Raw genomic sequence first — 13,161 nt, forward strand, 5'->3', positions numbered from 1 at the left:
AAAACAGAATCTAACACATATCTAACTAGATTGCTTATTAACTCTTTACAGGAGTTCTGACCTGCATTCCTGCTCTGGTCTGGGCAAAAGCAACACAGACAAAGAGAACCCTTTGTCCCCCCCTCCAGCTTTTGAAAGTATCTTGTCTCCTCATTGGTCGTTTTGGTCAGGTGCCAACAAAGTTGTCTTAGCTTCTTAACCCTTTACAGGTGAAAGGGTTTTTCCTCTGGCCAGGAGGGATTTAAAGGTGTTTACCCTTCCCTTTATATTTATGACACTTACTTGTGAACCCACATGGAACGTGCATGAAGCACTATGCTGAATTACACCTCGACAGGTATTGTGCTTCCCATATGTTTTCACAAGCCAAAAATATTTATTCCCAAAAGTAGTATGTTTCCTTTAAACTTTAAAGATACAATAAACATAGAAGCTGAAACAAAAGCAATGACATCAGTTTCACATCTCCATTTAATAAGAATGTTGTTTCTGTCCTGCAGGTTTGTAGGGATGAGTACTCAAAAAAGTCTCCAGGAGACCCATTTCAAACCAGTTTTCAAGTGGGGCAGTTTAAATATATTAAAGTAAATAAAAACAAAAAAAACAACTTATGAACTAAATCTTCCATATAATTCTGTTGAAAGGCTAGTCCTCTAACACCTTGCAAGCTTCACAATATCCTGCAAGGAAGTGAAAGGAATGCTTGGTTTTAGCTTACTCATTCCTACTGCTGCTAACTTTTCCCACTCTCATCGTCAGCCATGCATGACAATAGGCAGCAGTGCAGCTAAATTAGTAAAAGAGTTCTAAATACAGTAAAAATATGTGAAAGATTTGCAATTAAACAGATTTCATCTACAATATAAAATACTTTGAGTAAAGATGATTTGATCATATCAAAATAATTACATTCATGCAATTATTCAGAGACAAGTAGCAAGGATCACAGAAAAGAAAAAAGTGAAGCTCCACATTTTTAAAAAAAAATCCCTAAGATCACAATAAGAGAAATAAATAATTTTCTTCAAAAGTGTAAATTATCAAAATAATAAAACACTTAGGATTTTGGCATACAAAGATTAGGAACATTTTATTCATCCATAACATTTTAGGAATGAAGGACTTAATATATATATATTAAACTAATACTTGGGCAGCACAGAACTAGCCAACATCAGGATCTAAACCTTCTTCCTTAGAAGAGCTTATATGAAAAAATAATTTCAACTAGGAGAAAGCTGTGTTGCCAGCTATCATGAGACTTATGATACCTGAAGTTTTTTTTCAATTCCTATTCCTGCCTTCTATTTTGTGAACTCCTATTCAAAATGGCAGATATTTCCCATTACTTTCAGTGGAGTTGAAGATATGCAAAATGGCCACCATTTCCCTGCAGTCTCTGCACGTGGATGTGAGCCTGCTCCTAGTAAAGATGGCCATAAACTTCTCTTGTTTTCAATAAGACTTATTACAAGGCTTGTCTGTGAGCTAATAGATAAGGTGCCAGTGGACAGCACTCAGGAATATGTACCATCGTTTCTGACTTTTCTAGGAGTAATAAAATTTGTTGTTGTGCACAGCAAATATCTCATTGTGAGCATTTTTTTCACAGAGTTCTTAAGTGGACCAAAGCCATGCTGCACTAAGGAAAAATGGCTGCCACTATATTTAGGGATAAACAGGAGAAGATGGGAATATGAAGAGCAGAAGAGAGGCCAAAGAGGTGAAAGAAAAGAGCGTAAGGATGGGAGGGTGGCAGGGATGTGATATTGAATAGCATGAGGATGTGAGGCTTATCTCCATATGCATGTCCCTCTTTCTCAGCCTTTTAAATCTTACCCCTGCTCCCCGCAGCGTGCTTACGCTCACTCCTTTCCTATTAATCTATCTCCAGACCCACAGAGAGCCCTTTGCAGAGTTTGCGGGAGGCGAGGCAACAGCACTATGGAGGCAGCCCAATTTCTCCTTCCATTTCGCGAAGGGGAAAGCCAGAGAAAGAGGGAATCCTCTCCATGTAGATCCCAAAGGTATACTCTGGGCCAGAGTATATCAGAATATGTGAACACCATTAAATTAGAAAAAAAAATTAAAGGGACTTTAATAATTATCTCCCCCACTCCCCTTTAGACAATATCTTTTAACAAAAACATGGATTTAAAAAAAACTTTAAAAAATTAGCTATATTTCTTGTTGGGCAAGAAAAGGAGAAATATCTGAGAGGGAAGAATTGACGTGAAGAGTAAAGGGTAAAAAGCCTGAATGAGCTTGTGTTTAGTATTCTAGGAGTTAAGATTTTATTTTTCTTTGCTTTATCTCGATGGTGTATGTGTGGGAGTGGTAGGGGATTTTACATTTAATCCTTTAACCCTCTGTTCCTCACCCGTTTAGCACAAACTCCAATGAAAGAAGGAAAGAATTGTCACTATAGTATTATTGTGGAAAAGCTCTGCAAAAAAGCCTCAGTGCTCAAGGTTTTCATGAGCCTAGATAAAAATCCACAGGAGGCTACAAGGAGGCAAGAAATCACCCCTGACAACACATTTTACCTGGCAGTCCAACATTGTTTATCAGCATAATAAAAAGTGCCAATACTTACCACCTGTCTAAAATATGCAGCAATAATAAACACAGTTACAGGGCATATTATGGTCAATGATGAGATATTAATTTATATCCCTGGAAGAAAGGGAAGAAGGTAAAGGCTATGATGCCTCACAGGGGGCAAAGATTGCTGTGGATCAGGCCGAGGTCTTTTTCTCTCTGATGAGCATCAGTGGAAAATTGCATTGATTTTTTTTTAAGTTATAAAATAATAATCCCTATGTTATATGATCAAATTACAGAAACAAATAGCCAGGATATTACCTTTCTACTCCTTCGTTCGCTAGTTAAATGTGTGTGTGTGCGTCTCGTACATGGTTAAAAATGAATTAATTCAGCTGATCTTTTTGTGACAGGACAGAACTAAATAGATAGTGCTCTGTCATCATCCTCTACACTAGAGCATTACTGATCCATTTCTTCTACTGTCTCAAAGTGCCAAATTGCACTTCCCAAAAGCTTTCAAACTGATTTTCTCTTTCTATAGTTTCTCCCTGCTGGAGTCTTGAGAAACCCCCTAGGTCCCCATAGTTTCAACCTCTCCTCTTAGTCTCCTAGTGATGGAGGAAGGAGAGCTAGAGCTATGAAAGCTTCTTATCAGTAACATTTATAGCCAGAGCAAAAAACTCAGCTAGTTTGCAATGTGAGCATGATGAAACAGCCCAATTCCATACATAATTTTTGGACCCAGGAACCTTTACCTTAATGGCAACATAATACTTTTTGCTCTCTGTACACAGTAGGTATTATTGTTGAAGATGAATCTAAGGAGTTGGCTGCAGAGGTCAAAATGTCACTCTCCAGATAGGAATGCAGGGATCTGTGACTGGATCAGTATGGTAGAGTGCTGCAGGTTGCAGCTAAAACCAGGCTCTGGTTTCTGTGAAATGGGAATAAAATTAATTAATTATTGAACAAAAGCTCTTTGTGCTTTGATAAGAACAATATTTTGTCTATTTTACCAAAATCGAAGCTGAGTGGTTTCAGTTTGGTTTTGTACCGAAAACTTGTGACAGTCAAATGGTTAGGTTATATCTGTTGCCCAAACCCTTTGTTATTACGTACATTATGCAAAGAGCTTATGTTAAATGTTGCCTTTGCTATCTTGGGTTTGGATCAGCTGCACGGGTAGAAGGTAAGCCAGACCTCCTTTACTGGAGAGAAAAAACACAGAGCAGTGTCTTCAGAAATGACACTCAATACTGGGGTAAGGGACACAGACAGAGCTCTATACACATGTACAAGCACACACATGTTAACACTTGAAATTTTAGTTTTATTTTTACTAGTGTTAAGTAAACCAATGGTACATTCTTGTGCAGACAGTACAATCTTTTGTTGCTAGTCATCTTAACACAACGAGGCACATGTATATATATCCCAGGACAAACATTTGGTTAATGTCTACACCAGGATTTACAATTGTGTTTGTTAATGTGTGCTAATTAATGTGCTCAAGCATAACTAAAAGTTGAAGTGTAGAAAAGTCTTTACATGTTTTTGTTATATACATATAAATCATAAAATTGGCGGCCTTTTGGAAGGAGGGGAATTGAACTCATCTATGGAGCTTTTGTTCCCCCAAGTTTGGGGTTAAAATTACTTCACTTCATGAAAATGCCAAGGAAATACATTTTACAGTAAGCAAAGAAAAAGAGGGGAGGAATAGAAGGACACAGCTCCTCTACTAACAGATTTTATTTAAATGTTTCCAAACTCATGCACCAATTGCCACCATATTTTTACCATGCTGTTACAACATATTACATAGAATCATCTTCCAGATGAAATAAAGAAAATTAGAATTATTTTAAATGGCTCTGAGAATTTGGGAGTAGGAGGAGTCAGCTACAAGTATTTCACCTGGAATTTTTATTGCCCTGGATAATAAGGTAGCAAGTAACTGTTCCCACATAGTTGTATCAGGAAGTATTTAAGTGGTCTGTCTCCCCTACTGCTTAGAATGTGCATCTCTCCAGATGCATACTGAGGGTTGCTGGGATTCGGAAAGAAATGCTCATGAAACATGACTTTCACAGATTTTTGGCCCATCTGGAGCACTAGATCAGCATATGGTGAGGCAGCACAAACTATTTTGATCTTGTATACTACCTGACTAGTGAGGAGGTGCTGATCTAAGCTTTTTCGCCAACATTAACCATCTCCAACTTTATTGTTCAATTTAAAAAAAACAAAAAAACCTGGTGTTTTGGCCAGCCGTACAGGAATGACATTCCCCAAACAATACAAAGATGCTCACAATAAACTGGCTGCTGCTGATACTACTCGACCTTAGGATAAATGGGGGCGGGTGGGGAAAAGTGTAAGGGAGGAATGTTTTTAATATAAAGTGTAGGGTTATCCTTGGGCTAGAGACAGAGAGGTATAGTTTAGAAAAAGATAAGGAAATAATAACTAAAGCTGCATGCTTTATTACTTCAGGTAAAAATATCTTATGAATAATATAATCATTGTCTCTGGTTATTGGGTATGAAAAAGATAAGTGTAATCAGTGTACTGTGATACAGGAACATTAACACTTTCACACTGACTGGATATAGACTCGGAAATGTGTTAAGAATCACTGGGTCATCTAAGTGGAGGATTATTCTACACACAGGCCCTAGCTCAATTTAAATTATTTAATTTATCTCAGGGACCGCGGGGGCCTAAACATGCCTTCCTGATTTTTATCTTTCATCCTGTTAGCGTAGGTTTAATATTGAAGGATCAGGGATACTAAATTCTAGCAGGGAAGTGTACAGCAATCCAGGTGCTGGCTTTGGTAGGGTTAATAATGGAATAGCAGAGCAAACTGACTCAAATTATATCAAGGACATTTTCTTATCAAGGAGCTTTAATCAGTCTCTCCCCTGCACACACACACACAACACACACACACTTCAGTAGTATACCAAGTGTTCTTCCAGTGCTCACTGGTTTGTTACAAGCTTTAAAAGAAGGGATGATGCATTGTAATTAAAACAGTGTCTTGTCCTGTGTCTCACTATTTCCTTTGGAGTAGAGTTGGGCTGGAAGAGGGATACACAGCCCACCCAGCTGCCTAGAATTATCTGCAAAAGTCATAGTGGAACACGAAGCAAAGGTTAGAATGCCCGGTTTTCATTCAATCCTTTTACAAACAATTGTTTGTGACCAATGTTGGGAGGGTCTTTTTAGGGGGCATGGGATTAAAGCACCTAAATATTACACTGATTGGCTTTTAAGATTCTGTCTACTTTAGCAAAAAGAAAAGGAGTACCCGTGGCACCTTAGAGACTAACAAATTTATTAGAGCATAAGCTTTTGTGAGCTACAGCTCACTTCTAGCTCACGAAAGCTTATGCTCTAATAAATTTGTTAGTCTCTAAGGTGCCACGGGTACTCCTTTTCTTTTTGCAAATACAGACTAACACGGCTGCTACTCTGAAACCTGTCTACTTTAGGCATTTCTAATGAATGTGACAATGTCCTGTCACACCTCATGGAATGCAGAGATAGTCAGCTAACTCAGTCAGTAAAGTAAGAACTGCTGAGCACCTGCAGCATCCATTGACTTGAGTTAGAACAGTGAATGGTCAGCACTTTAAAGAATCAAGTCCTGCGTGTCTCTAGTCAGGTGCTAAAATATATATTTAAATCAAGGCACCAAAAGCTAGTTGTTATTTTCTTGAAATTTTGGCCCAAGTGCCTCTATGGGGAGAGAGAACGCTAGTGGGATGGATAGGTAATCAAAGGGGAAGAGAGAAAGCCTTGGGATGAGCATTTCAAAGAGGCACTAAGACAGATAATATCAATGTTTAATTTTAAGCGTTTTTTCAAGTTATCAATTTAAATTTTCACAATTGCACATAAATATGGGGCAGGTCACACAATTATTTAAATGACAGCAGACACAGATTCTAAAAGTTACAGCTTTATAACCTTTCAAATACAAATTGTCAATATCATGTTTCAAAATATACAAAATAAATAGCCTTAAATCACACTCTAATGAGTTCTCTAGCAGCATTTTTTTTTTACTTTGCTTATCTTTACTTTTCTATCAGCAATGGAAATGTTTTCTGTTGGGGAGTATGTATTTGGTTAAATCAATGTTTATCAGTATTTACCCATAAAAATCTAATCCTTCCAAACCTATTTATATTGAACTATTTGTAATTATAGTCATCTCGATATCTCGTTCAAATTAAGCCACTGAGGAAACTGAATATAAGTTGACCCCAGGTACAAGGCAATTTGAAGATGAATTTATCCCACCTGCTTAAAGACAAGACATGACACCATTCAAGAAACCAGGTCAAACTCAGCCTGAAGTGGTAAAATATCCACCCTACTTTGAGATTCCTGATGCCCCTGATTTAACTAGAATTAATTGACTCCATTGGATTAAACTCTGCATTGGCTCAATACTTTTGAGCTTCAAGTTGCTTCACTTTTGGATATGAAGTTAGATTTATACTGATATTTGGATATTTTCCCCTAGTGTTCATGGAGGAACTGGATGGTAGGATCTCATCATAGCACTGCAATGCCTCCAACTGTAAGAAGTTTCAGCAGAATGAATCATATACAGTTGACAACATATGTTTATTGACCAAACAACATAATCTTTCTGAAGAAGAAGCCACTTAGTTTGAAAAGTTATGGGGACTTAAAGGACAGCATGCCTCCCTAATTGAAGCATTCCATGAAAAAAATCATCTCATGGCACGAAAAAAAGCCCCCAAATACCTTACAAATCCAGGCCATTCAACATCATTGCCAAATGCATTACTTTTTAGAAGAGCCACCAAGAATAATTACAAATTTGGTAAAATACATGCTGTTTTGAAGGACTAATAAGGCCACTGTACACAATGAGGCCATGTTGTTTCATAAACATTCTGATTTCGTTTTGTGAGAGTGTACACCTCCCAGTTTTACTTTGAATTCTGGATAGCAATAAATCCCAAACTTCAAGGAAAATTTAGCTGAAACCATTGTTCCCACCCCCTTCCCCTGCCCGATTACTTCCTGAAAACATAAGTTTGTTCAGATTCCCTTGGTCACTTGAAACTCAGCCCCAATTTGCTCAAAAATAGCCCAATTTCACTGAAAGGTTTATAAAGTCAGCAATCCTCTCCATGAGTCTGGCTTACGTTTCCAGTTTATGATAAAACATGAAACCAAGAAAAAGCGAAGGCCAAGTTTCCAGCAAGAGATTAAGTTAAACCAAAATCTCAGATACAAGACACCTCTGGAGAAGTTTTGATCTAGATCCAAACTTTGCAGATTGGGCCTCTCTAGGTTTCCGGATTTATTCCAAAATCTGACACATGAATAACAAGATATCTGACACCCTAATAGGCCTTTGAAGGCTGCAAGTTTTCAGTGCTGGAATGGTTTATCATATTATGGTTGGGGAATTTTTTGTTCTCTTTTTGAATCTTTTTTGTCAACTAGTAAAAGAATCAAGTCCTGGCAGTGTCCTCCAGCCTCATATCTTTCCTACTTCTAGACACGGTTGTATTTAACAAACATAAGCTAGTGCCTCAACATTTCACACAGACCTCATTCTGAAAGTTTCAGTTTCCCTTTCCTTGTCTTCAAAGAAGTGGGTTTCATTCTCTCAGCTGTAAAGCTGTTCTATGCAGAATTAAAGACATTGCAGGAAACACTGTTGAGAGCAGTCAGGAAGGAAACTACTTGCTATGTCTAGGGTCAAAGGGGGAACAGAAGAGAATGTTTGCTATTTTGCATATGGACATCATTGAAATGTTTGATGTTTATTAATTGCAGTACAGTTATTTTAAAGTTAACATTAAGGTTCAATTTTTGAAAGGTTACTTTGCTGGAAGGTTGTTGTTGTCTCCTGATACCTTGAATTCTATGAGGCCAGTTGCTGCAGAGCTGGACTATATGTGAGTAATCATAAAGTGAGCAACATGAGACCAGATGTCAATTAGCCAGGAAGAAGAAACTAGGTTTTCCTGAAATGAGCAAAACCAGAATTGCACAGGATAGGAGACTCTATCCAGGGAATCAGTGAGTGAAATAGATTTGGGTGTCATTGCGGATAATCAGCTGAAAATTAGCTCCCAGTGTGATGCTGTGGCCAAAACAGCTAAGGCGATCTTGGAATGCATAAACAGGGGAATCTTGAGTAGAAGTAGAGAAGTTATTTTTCCTCTGTACTTGTCACTGGTGCAACTGCTGCTGGAATACTATGTCCAGTTCTGGTCCCCACAATTCAAGAAGGATGTTGTAAATTTAGAGATGATTCAGATAAAAGCCCCAAGAATGATTAAAGGACTAGAAAACATACCTGATAGAGATAGATTGAGATATTTGAGTCTATTTGGCTTAAGAAAAAGAAGGTTAAGGGGTGACTTGATAACAGTCTGTAAGTATGTACATGGGGAACAAATATTTAATAATGGGTTCTTCAATCTAACAAACAAAGGCATAATACCATCCAACGGCTGAAAGTTGAAGTGTGAAGAAGTCATACCTGACAGTTCCAGAAAGATGAGTGAAGGCAAGTATATCAGTTTTAGAATAGTTAAAGCCTTATTTCCTATGAACTGAGATTACCTCAGGTTAATTAAGGACACCTGTGTCTAATTAAGAGCAGACTGTGACCTTTAAAAACCTCTTCCAGTAAGAGGGAAAAGAGGAGGGATGAGAAGTAAGCTGCAAAAAGACTGTGTGCAGTGAAGGGGAAAGATTTCTCCTAGGTAAAGAGCTGATTTTTTTCTATGAGGGAAATCTTATGTTTATTTGTCTTTAGGGAGATGGCCTTGCTTCCCACAGTGGGTTAGAGAGGGTATCTAGCGATTGGTAAGCAGCACAAAAGAAGCAGTACTCTAGTGGCAGATAGGAAATGTATTTTTTTAGTTTAAAGGAGCCTCTTGATCCAACTCTAATGTGAAGAATTAAACCTCTAGAGTAAGACTGATTTACCCCAGGTTCCCCATAACACCTGAAGGAGAAAGTCTGAGCCCTGATGTGACAAAAGAGGTGCATTGTCACAGAAGCTAAACAAATTCAGATGACAAATAATGTGTATATTTTTGATAGTAAGGGTAATTAACCATTGGAACAATTTACCAAGGGTTCTAGTAGATTCTTCATCACTGAAAATTTAAGATTGGATGTTTTTCCGAAAATATATGCTCTAAGAGTTATTTTGGAGATGTTGTCTGGGCTTTGTTATACAGAAGGTCTGAGTAGATCATCACAATAGTCCCTTCTGGCCTTGGAATCTATGCCCAGGAAATAAGAGAGCAGATTAGATCAGAGCAATCCTGAGGGGGCAATAGCAAACCGGGGAAATTCATAAAATTCTGAGGAAAACAGGAAAGGCCAGCTCCATGGCAACTTGGCTGAAAACCTCAGTGACCCTAGGAAAGCTATTTGGAAAGTGTTTATAAGCCAAATATTTCAAACTTGTGTCTTAAAAATGTTTATTAGATAAAGTGGCTTGATTTGCTATTTACTTCATGGAAGCTAGTAGTGTTCTAACAATGGTTGCAGGAATTCTTGACTTGTTCAAGGGCTGGATGGGCCCCCAGTTTAAAATTGCTCCTTCCAGTACAAAAGACATTCCAATTATCCTCCCACTGCATCTATATTCCTTGTCTCAATTAAAACAAAAATTAATTGAGACATTACTTTGTCTTTCTTCACTGAGTAAAGTACACATAAACAACCTTTCTATGCAGCCTTGAGATTTTTCTCCTCCTCTGCCTCAAATAAGTGGATGAAATTGAAGTTTATAGACATGCTGGAGCTTGTAACACTTGAAACATTTGCCAGTGTTTGCCACTCCCCAAATGCACAACCTCATTTGCAGCCCAATCAAACTCGGTAGTTGTAACAGTTACCTAGACAGGTCTTACTCTAGAGTTTAAAATTCCCCACCTACAATATATATAGTTAGTCTTAATAAATAAATGACTTGGACCATGCATTATATATCACTCAAATCCATGAGGACACAAATTATGTATAATACATCAGCTGTGTAATTTATTTATTAAGCAAAACGTGAATTTTCCATGCTTGTGTTTTGAGACACAGTTTGTCACACACAGCTAAATGATGTATTCTTATTAGTCCCACTCAATTACCAAGTCATCCCTCTGTGCACTGTATATTTGTTAATGATAGTGCCACAACACTGCATCTACAATACCTGTGATTTTAGTGATTCATAACCACTCACTAAAACTGTGAAAATGATAAATTGACTGCTGTTGATTAAGTGCTGCCAACAGTATGTTTCATATGTGTTTGTCACAGTTAGAAGTTAAAGAAACAGCATTGCTCCAATCATTTAAATAACTAATTAAGCAGACCTCTCACTAGATACAGAGAGCTCTTCAGGAGAGGGGAGAAAAAAAGCAAAATAAGCATAGAAATGGTTTTTGCATGCATATGTACATAGAGACCTTTTCTGATACAGCCCAGATAGCCATAAATAAATAATGAACAACAAAATAAAAAGATGATCTAAAAATTAAGAGTGAAGAACTTGGTACGGAATGGAGTCCTTCCAGGCTCACTTCACACGGCTGATTTGATAGTTTTAGCTGATCTGAGATTAACTTGGAACAACCGTGCGCTGTAGTAACATGTAAGGCAGTCCTTGATGACAACACTTTAATCGGGGCAAATAGAGGGGGTGGTTAAAACTCTCAGGCTCCACTGTAGGGAAAAGGTTTTGGCATTTGTGCCGAAAGAATGGCTGATGAAGCGGGAGGAGGGATATCCCTTTCAAACACAGATTAATTATCCTTATTGCTTTGGTTAATGTTTTTGTCTCCCTTTAGATTAATCCTGTATGGAGTCCTCAGAGCTAATATTAGAAGCTGAGTGGAATAAGACCCAGAAAAGTGGATGTTCCTCTGCCAACAGTTTGAATTCTATCTTAGTATGCCAGAGTAGACAAATGAAAATAGAGTCCTGCTGACTCATGGTCATCTTATTAAGACAACAAAAAGGAATGGGGAAAAACCAAACAATCTGTTTCTCATTTCCACTTTTGAACTAAGTGGATAGATGACAGAGAGCAGAGTATGGGATTCTGCTTTTTTGAACTAATGTTCTTCAATTAACTAATATCTCCAAGATTGCATTTAAATAGGCACTCTTCATTCCAAAGTACTTTACACATTTGATACATAAACCACTAAGGAACTGCACCCATCGCCATGGTAGAAAGCAGCACCCAAGTGGCACATAGACCACTGCATAGCAGAGGAAGGAGCAGGATATCTGACCCTTTCACCACTTCTAGGAGAGAACATGGGCATCAAAGAAATGTGTGGTGAAAGTTTAGCCAATTAAAAAGCTTCACCATTAGATAGCATTATTTCTCATTACACACATCAGAAAATACCTTCCACATACCCTACATCCATCAGACAGCTGCAGCAGCACAGGGGCTAGCAAACAGATCTCTAAACAGGGGAGTTTGAGTGGGAGTTCTGTTGGAGGAGAAGGTAGTTGTACTTGGTTTTGTATTTTTAGTATTTGTGTGTGTGTAGGGGCTTTGTGCTGGGAGAGCAGCTGAACCCTGCTTAGGGGGTGGGGCTTCTGACTAGAGGTCCTATAAAGGTAGCCAGCCAGTCAGGCAGCAGCACAGATAGCTGCAGTGGCACAGGAGCTAGCAAACAGAGCTCTAAACAGGGGAGTTTGCATTGTGGTGCTTGTTTGGGGTTTGCTTTTGCTGGGGTGGGTCTTTTTGGTGTGGCTTGTGTTTCCCAGATTAACAGGATTTAGGTGGGAAGGCGATGATAGATACAGAGGCAGCTGTGGGAGTGACTCCTGTAGTGGAAGACACATTGAGGATGACTGAATGTGGAAGCTGTGGTATGTACATGATCCTGGAGGGGGGGAACCGGTAAGAGTTTTTTCTGCATGAAATGCCGTCTGATAGAGGAAAAGATCTGAGGTTTGGAGATGCAGGTGGAAAGTCTCGTTGAGTTTAGGAAGGGGTTTGAGCAGATGATGGAGCAAAGATATGAGGTATCTGAAGGGAAAAGCTCAGACTCACGGATGGAAGCAGGGCTGGGGAATTTTGAGGGGAGACTGGGTGAGGAAAGTGGTCAGTGGAAGCATGTGACTAAAAGAACCAGGCAGAGGAAAAGATGGGCTAGTGAAGGAGAAATAGAGCTTAGGAATAGGTTTGCAGAGTTGGAAAATAAAGGGGCTCAGCAGGTACTTGTTGAAGGTGGAAGGGTAAGGAAGAAGAGAAGAAAGGCTAGTCCTATAGGAAAAGCAGAAGACTCAAGGGAGACTACACCAAATATGAGACCCAGGAGGATACAGGATGGGTTGAAGAGGATTATAAGGGAAAATAGGAATAGAAAGAACTTGCAGCCAGAGGAAATGGGAGAGACTGGAGAATAGCACCATCACAAGGAAAAGGCAGGTCTATGTGATCGGGGACTCTTTATTGGGAAGAATAGACAGGCCTGTAAGTAGAGCTGATCCTGAGAATAGAAGGGTGTGCTGTCTTCCGGGTGCTAAGATACGGGATGTAGACCTAAGGTTGAAAAGAATCTTAAAGGG

The 13,161-nt window shown here is 38.7% G+C and overlaps 1 long non-coding RNA gene across 1 annotated transcript in view; it reads right to left on the reverse strand.

Moving 5' to 3' along the window:
* Window positions 1-2,950: 2,950 nt before the first annotated feature.
* The window catches only part of LOC122458741, a 70,382-nt gene continuing 60,171 nt past the window's right edge, over window positions 2,951-13,161 (reverse strand). The window contains exon 3 of the long non-coding RNA XR_006278952.1: window positions 2,951-3,481. This is a non-coding gene — a long non-coding RNA (uncharacterized LOC122458741). The remainder of the gene's footprint in view (window positions 3,482-13,161) is intronic.

This window comes from Dermochelys coriacea, chromosome 2 (genome assembly GCF_009764565.3).
Source record: "Dermochelys coriacea isolate rDerCor1 chromosome 2, rDerCor1.pri.v4, whole genome shotgun sequence".
NCBI classification, from domain to species: Eukaryota; Metazoa; Chordata; order Testudines; family Dermochelyidae; genus Dermochelys; species Dermochelys coriacea.